The sequence below is a fragment of the Tupaia chinensis genome, unplaced genomic scaffold (assembly GCF_000334495.1).
Source record: "Tupaia chinensis unplaced genomic scaffold, TupChi_1.0 Scaffold146140_1, whole genome shotgun sequence".
Taxonomy (NCBI): domain Eukaryota; kingdom Metazoa; phylum Chordata; class Mammalia; order Scandentia; family Tupaiidae; genus Tupaia; species Tupaia belangeri.
In genome coordinates this window covers 4,502,263-4,507,905 of record NW_006205995.1, presented here as the reverse complement: position 1 = coordinate 4,507,905, position 5,643 = coordinate 4,502,263, and the positions used below count along the sequence as shown (strand labels likewise).

The following is a 5,643-nucleotide window of genomic DNA, read 5'->3' as shown; positions in this document are numbered from 1 at the left end:
CCTGGGGAGATGGCCACCCAGAAATCCCCTCTCCTCCAGTCTCCCTTTGGGATTTTGGGCACGCATGCACACACACCCAGCGTGAATTTAAGCCACCGGATCTGGGACTCAAACCACAGTAGACTACATCGGAGTCCAGTGACATAGCCATTCTGCCAACTGCTGGTCCTTAAGCTCTGGTTTTGAGAAAGAGTAATCAATTTACCTTCAAAGTCTGTGCTAACACTAAATAAAAGGTCACAAAAATTGGGAAATAAAAGTTTGAGACTCAATAACTTTTGAGTAGAAGACATCTGATTTCACTCTTGATAGGCAAACGCCAAGACTTCTTTCCACATCACACAAAATTGGAAATAAAAATCTCAATCCACACTTAATACACCTCCTCTCTATTTTTCTTCTTAGTTTTGTTTCTTCAATGTGGAAAAAATGAGTTGACTTGGAGACTTTTGAAAGCTCTATTAAAGCCAAACAGCAGAAGAGTAGACAAAGGTTTTTTACAGTCATCATCAAGATGCAGAAAAGAACATATTAGCTGTGCCCATTCTGGATGAATGTCTGTGACTAGTTACTGCTGTCCAAGAAAAGAAGCCATGGAGTCATTTGGCCTCTGATGTTCCATCCTGTTGGGCTCCATTTCTTCTTCGGTTAGTTCCTGGGCTTCACATATGCTATCGTAAGGCCTCTTCCTCTCATCAATCTGCATGATCTCCTTGATGTGAGGAAGGTAGACCTGCTCTGTATTCAGTGCCTTTTTCAATTTTCATGTTTCTTTTCCTCATCATCACTATCTGAATTGCTCTTTCGATGCAGTTTCTTTTTCTTTTTTTTCTTCTTTTTCTCCTCTTTTAGCTTTTCCTGATGCATCTCCATGAGGGTCTGAGGGTTTTTTTTTTTTCCACAGATTCTTCTCCAACTATATCATTTATAGTACTTTCTTCTGCATTAACAATCTCCTTCCCAGCTTCTTCAGTACAATAAGAATACTTTAAAAAAAAAAAAGTGACAGCATTTGTATCCCCATTAACCTTCTTTCCATTAAGATGCCCAGATATGTGTGTGATTGGTGATCTTCACATTCTCCTCATACTTAGAATAGGCAACAGCCTGCTCCTGCCCTTTGATGACAGTTCAGTGTCTTGACTACTCCACACAGTCTTCCCTCTGGGCTAAAAGCAATTCAGCTGGAGGGGAATCCAAGTGTTCTTGGCCATCACACTCTTCCAGAATACTTTCCTTCTGCTTCGAAGTCTTCTTTTTTGATTTCGAAGGACTTCTAAGATAGCTCTAGTTTAGTTGAGTCAGCCTGCGGATGCACTTCGGATTCTTTGGCATAGGCTTCCCAAGCAAACAACCATGTCTAAGCTGTGGAAATGGTACCTCCTGTGTATCTAACAAAGTTATCTCCTGCATAACTCAATTCTTCTGGATTCTTTACTGCATTAGCATGAGAATTCTCTCATTGCTCTAGTTTAAGGATCATAGTAAGCAAAATTTAGATCTAAATTTCTCAAATATTTTGTAGTATCTCCTCAAATCTTGAGATTCCAGAATGTAACTCTTCTCTTAGAGTCAACATTCTGTCTAGGCATATCAATATCATCTGCATATTTATCTTCATCCTCATCTTTACTATTATGATCTTTTTCCATCTAAGAATTTGGTTCCTCTTCTCCCCACTGGTATTTTGGAGAATTAAACTATTCCACTAATTTTCCTGAGCCTAATTCTTGGAGTTTCTGAGCTTTTTGCCAAATCAATGTTGGCATATTATTCTATGATTTTCATGTGTTCTTCTAGATCGTAGCCATTCTGTCAGTCCCTCTTCCCATCATAGTCAAACATCAGGGCTGGATATGTTCATCCGGAGCTATATTAGTACCTATAAATTTGGCTCCAACTCTCCTGGGTCTCTCAAAGCAGTCTTTCTTCTTGTGTGTTATGGCCCTACAGTTTTCACATGCTCCTTTACAGTACTTAGTAGTTACAGAATTCTCTTATAGGCCCCTCTGGTACCATTCTCCAGATGAGCTGAACTGCTTTTGTTTTTCTGGTTGTGGTCTCCAGTGTTTTAGGATAGATCTTTTGGATGTATCATTGGACCATGGCACTGAAGAAATACACTGAGGAATATGAGGGTTGATGTCTTTTCCTTCTTCACCAACTTCTGCAGGGGCATACACAGTTTTCACTGTTCTTCTAGCTCCTTCATTTTTTCTCTAGTCCTCTCTGTTCAGCTGGTTCTTCTAAACTCATTTCTGTGAACCCCGACAGGGGTGCAGCATTAATATGAGCTGCTGCTGACATGGTTACTTGCCCTCCAGTCCCACTGCAGTCGACCCCTAAACCATCAGATGGAAACGCAACTGACCACATAGTGTTTACTTCCCACTTTCCACCCAGTCCAGAAGGCGACAGGAGGTCAGTCTTTTTGTAACCTAATCTCAGAAGTGGCATGCTGCTGCTGTCTCTATATTCTAAGAAGAGGTTCACTAAATCCAGTCCATGCTCAAAAGGAGAGGTTACACAGGGGCATGAGTACCATGACACAAGACACTGGAGATTATTCAGGAGCTGCCTGCCACAGGAAAGTTGGAGAGCACAGAATAGGGAATGAAGAGGAGCCAATAGGCCTGGATCAAGAGCTCTAAGAAGTGCTTCTCAGATTGTCTATCCAGGAAGAGAAAAAAAGGAACATTTATACCCATTCTAGTTTGGCCCAGAAGGTATTAATTCCTTCATTCTTCTAGACTGCGCAAGCCTGGGCTTATAGTGAGCTTCCATGGGAAGCATGAAATAATTCACATTTCAAATTAATTTGAAAGAGAGGGGATAAAGTTGGAGAGAGCACAAAGAGGAATTCAGTGTTCAGAGAACTCAGTGTAACTTTCTAAAAAGACTGTTCAATTTGAGAGAACCCAAGTTCAATAGAGTTAATAATTCCCCACCCATTTTCTTTATTTCTTCTTCCTCAATATGGTCTCAAAGCCACAGACAAAATTCTTCATGTATCTCACTTCTATGAATTCTAACTTCATGATGAAAACTAAGAGTAAAGTAAGTGTTGTCAGTGACAACTGCTACAAAAATGTGTCAGCATTACTTGCAAAACCCTGGGAGGCTGAGATATAATCTTTTCTGGGAAAAAAAAAATCTTGGTAAAAATGAGTAAACATCATAAGAATTTGTCATAAAAAATGCACAAATTACAACTCAAGTTGGAAAACTCTTCTTAGAGTTTTTCTTTCCTTGGCTCTCTTCTGGAAGGGCTTAGAGCTTCCTCCATCCTGGGAAGGGTATCTTCCTAGTACCCAGGCCCAGGATGAGTATGGAGATAGACTGCTCTCTCTGGCAAAATGGTAGGTGAACCCAGCACACAGCCTTCAATTCCTGGAAGGCAAGGGCATCTAAGTGAACTGAGCTTCAGACCACTTGAATCCACATTTTAACACCTGGGATGAAGTTTTCATCTAAAAACTCAAGGTGTATGCTAGGAAAATTCACTTTATAAGCTGCGATGATAAATAGTGATTAAATGTATAAAATACGAATGTTTTTAATTAAAGAAACACACAAGGTACTGATTTTTAAATAAGAATGTGTGAGAACCCATAGAAAGTAAGGACTACTTATTCTTTGTTTATTTGAATGTGGTGAGTTTTCTTCAGAGATCCACTGCTCTTTTTTCCAAGACAAAGGGCACATAACCATTCTTGACACAGAGTACCCCGACCTTCCCAGCTTGTTCTAAACATGTTTGTTCCAGACTCTAATACAAATGGGAAAAGTAGATAAAGTACATACATCATATGTCAGAAGAGGGAAGTGGATGTGGAGTGGAGGAATGTGTTTTTAAGGCTTATGCCCTGGGTGCATAAGGGACAACGTCATGGAGCAGAGCTTGTATGCACTCTTGACTAAGCTGTGTGCATACAATCATCCTGAAAAGGTAGTGGAGGTCAAGCCACACCATGCACTTTTTATTCTCCTGTGTCCTGCCAAGTTCTGGACCTGATTCTCCTCTGAGGTAATGCAGATGTCAAACGACTAGAAATCTCAATATATCCATTAGGTTTGTGAAGAAAATCAACATGATTCTCTTCTGCAGGTTTTTCTATCATGTATGGCTCTTTTTGAATTAAAATGAGTATAACTTTTGCTCTGTAGTGAAGCAAGATAGAGAATTCTGCATCTAGAAAAACCAATGGTGAATTAAAATGATGACTGGCCCACATACAGTAATTCATAGCTCATGAGCCTACTCAACATGAAAAAAAAAAGGGTCTTTCTGTATCATATATCAAATAGCCCCAAAGTGATGTTAAAAAGCAAGAGGTATGTAAATCCAGACTAACAGCACAGCTAACCAAGGAATAGCAAGCTAAGACATTATGATTTACTACAATAGGTTATTCAAACATTTAGACTGACTTCTGATTTCTAGTGTTTCCATGTTCTGGAACAAGAACTAGAAACAGTCTGTAAAATAATTTAATTAGACTTGGATGGCTTTGATATCTAGTGGGACATTCATGATGTATATTAAGTATCTCACATGTGACAGTTGATGATTACGGCATATGAGGTAATGTTATATAATACATGGTGTGCACGAATTAAAAGAGAAATATGCTTTACATAATCATCTGATATACAGATCCTTGACAGTCAATTTATATTCTGAAAGGAACAGATTTTTAGCTCATTGAGTTTGACGTTGCATATATTGCCAGACAATAAACAACCATATTTCCATTTTTTTCTAGGCAAATTATATTCCATGTTGACAGGCATTAAGTGACTTTTCTTCTATGTAAATATCTACAAAACCTTTGCTCTTTGACAGGAAACCATCTTTCTTGAGGATGAACAAACCTCTCTAACAATCTACTTAAATTATCATTCTCCATTGAGATCAGACTGCTAGAAGATAGTCTCTAATTAACATCTTATTAACAAAGCAATATCACAAATGTGGCCAAGAACACCAGAATAAACTAAAAATAATTGATAGCATAGCTGTGTATATTAATATGAATTCTCAAAGATGGGATTTTCAGCCCAGCTGCTGTGACACAGCAGTAACACAAGCGTCCTGCAAGGCTGGAAGTTATATAGTGACTGCAGGTTCAGGTCCCCAGGTTGGCCTGAAAACACACCAGATCTTTAGTATGTTGTAACTGGAGGGCAGAGGAAAGGGGATCAAGTGTGATTAGATTCTGTTGAGGGTGCTTGCTTCTCTCTCTCTCATGCACATGCTATCATTAAAAAGATGAGTTTTTATGATAACTTTATTATTAGCCATGTTTATCCCATATTTGAGACTACATGCAGGCTCTTCAAAAAGTTCATGGAAAAACTCGTGGTCTGGAAAAAAACTAAACAATGTATTCATAACTTATTTATTTATTTTATTTTTAGAGGTATTCGCATTTAGGCATGTGTGCTCACCAGAGAGAGAGAGAGAAAGACAGAGACAGAGGAAAAGTGAGAAATCAACTCCCAAAAGGGAAGGCCACATTGCAATCGCTTCTCTATTCTCCTCCCAGGATCTTGGGCACACACTGACACGTGTCCAGAGTGAGTTGTGTTTTTTTTTGGTTTTTTTTTGGTTTTTTTTTTTGAGAGGTTTTTGGCATAGGG

The 5,643-nt window shown here is 39.0% G+C and overlaps 1 pseudogene; it reads right to left on the bottom strand.

The window, feature by feature from the left end:
* Positions 1-568: 568 nt before the first annotated feature.
* Positions 569-2,340, bottom strand: LOC102494646 (pre-mRNA-splicing factor SLU7 pseudogene; annotated as a pseudogene).
* Between the last annotated feature and the right edge of the window lie 3,303 nt (positions 2,341-5,643).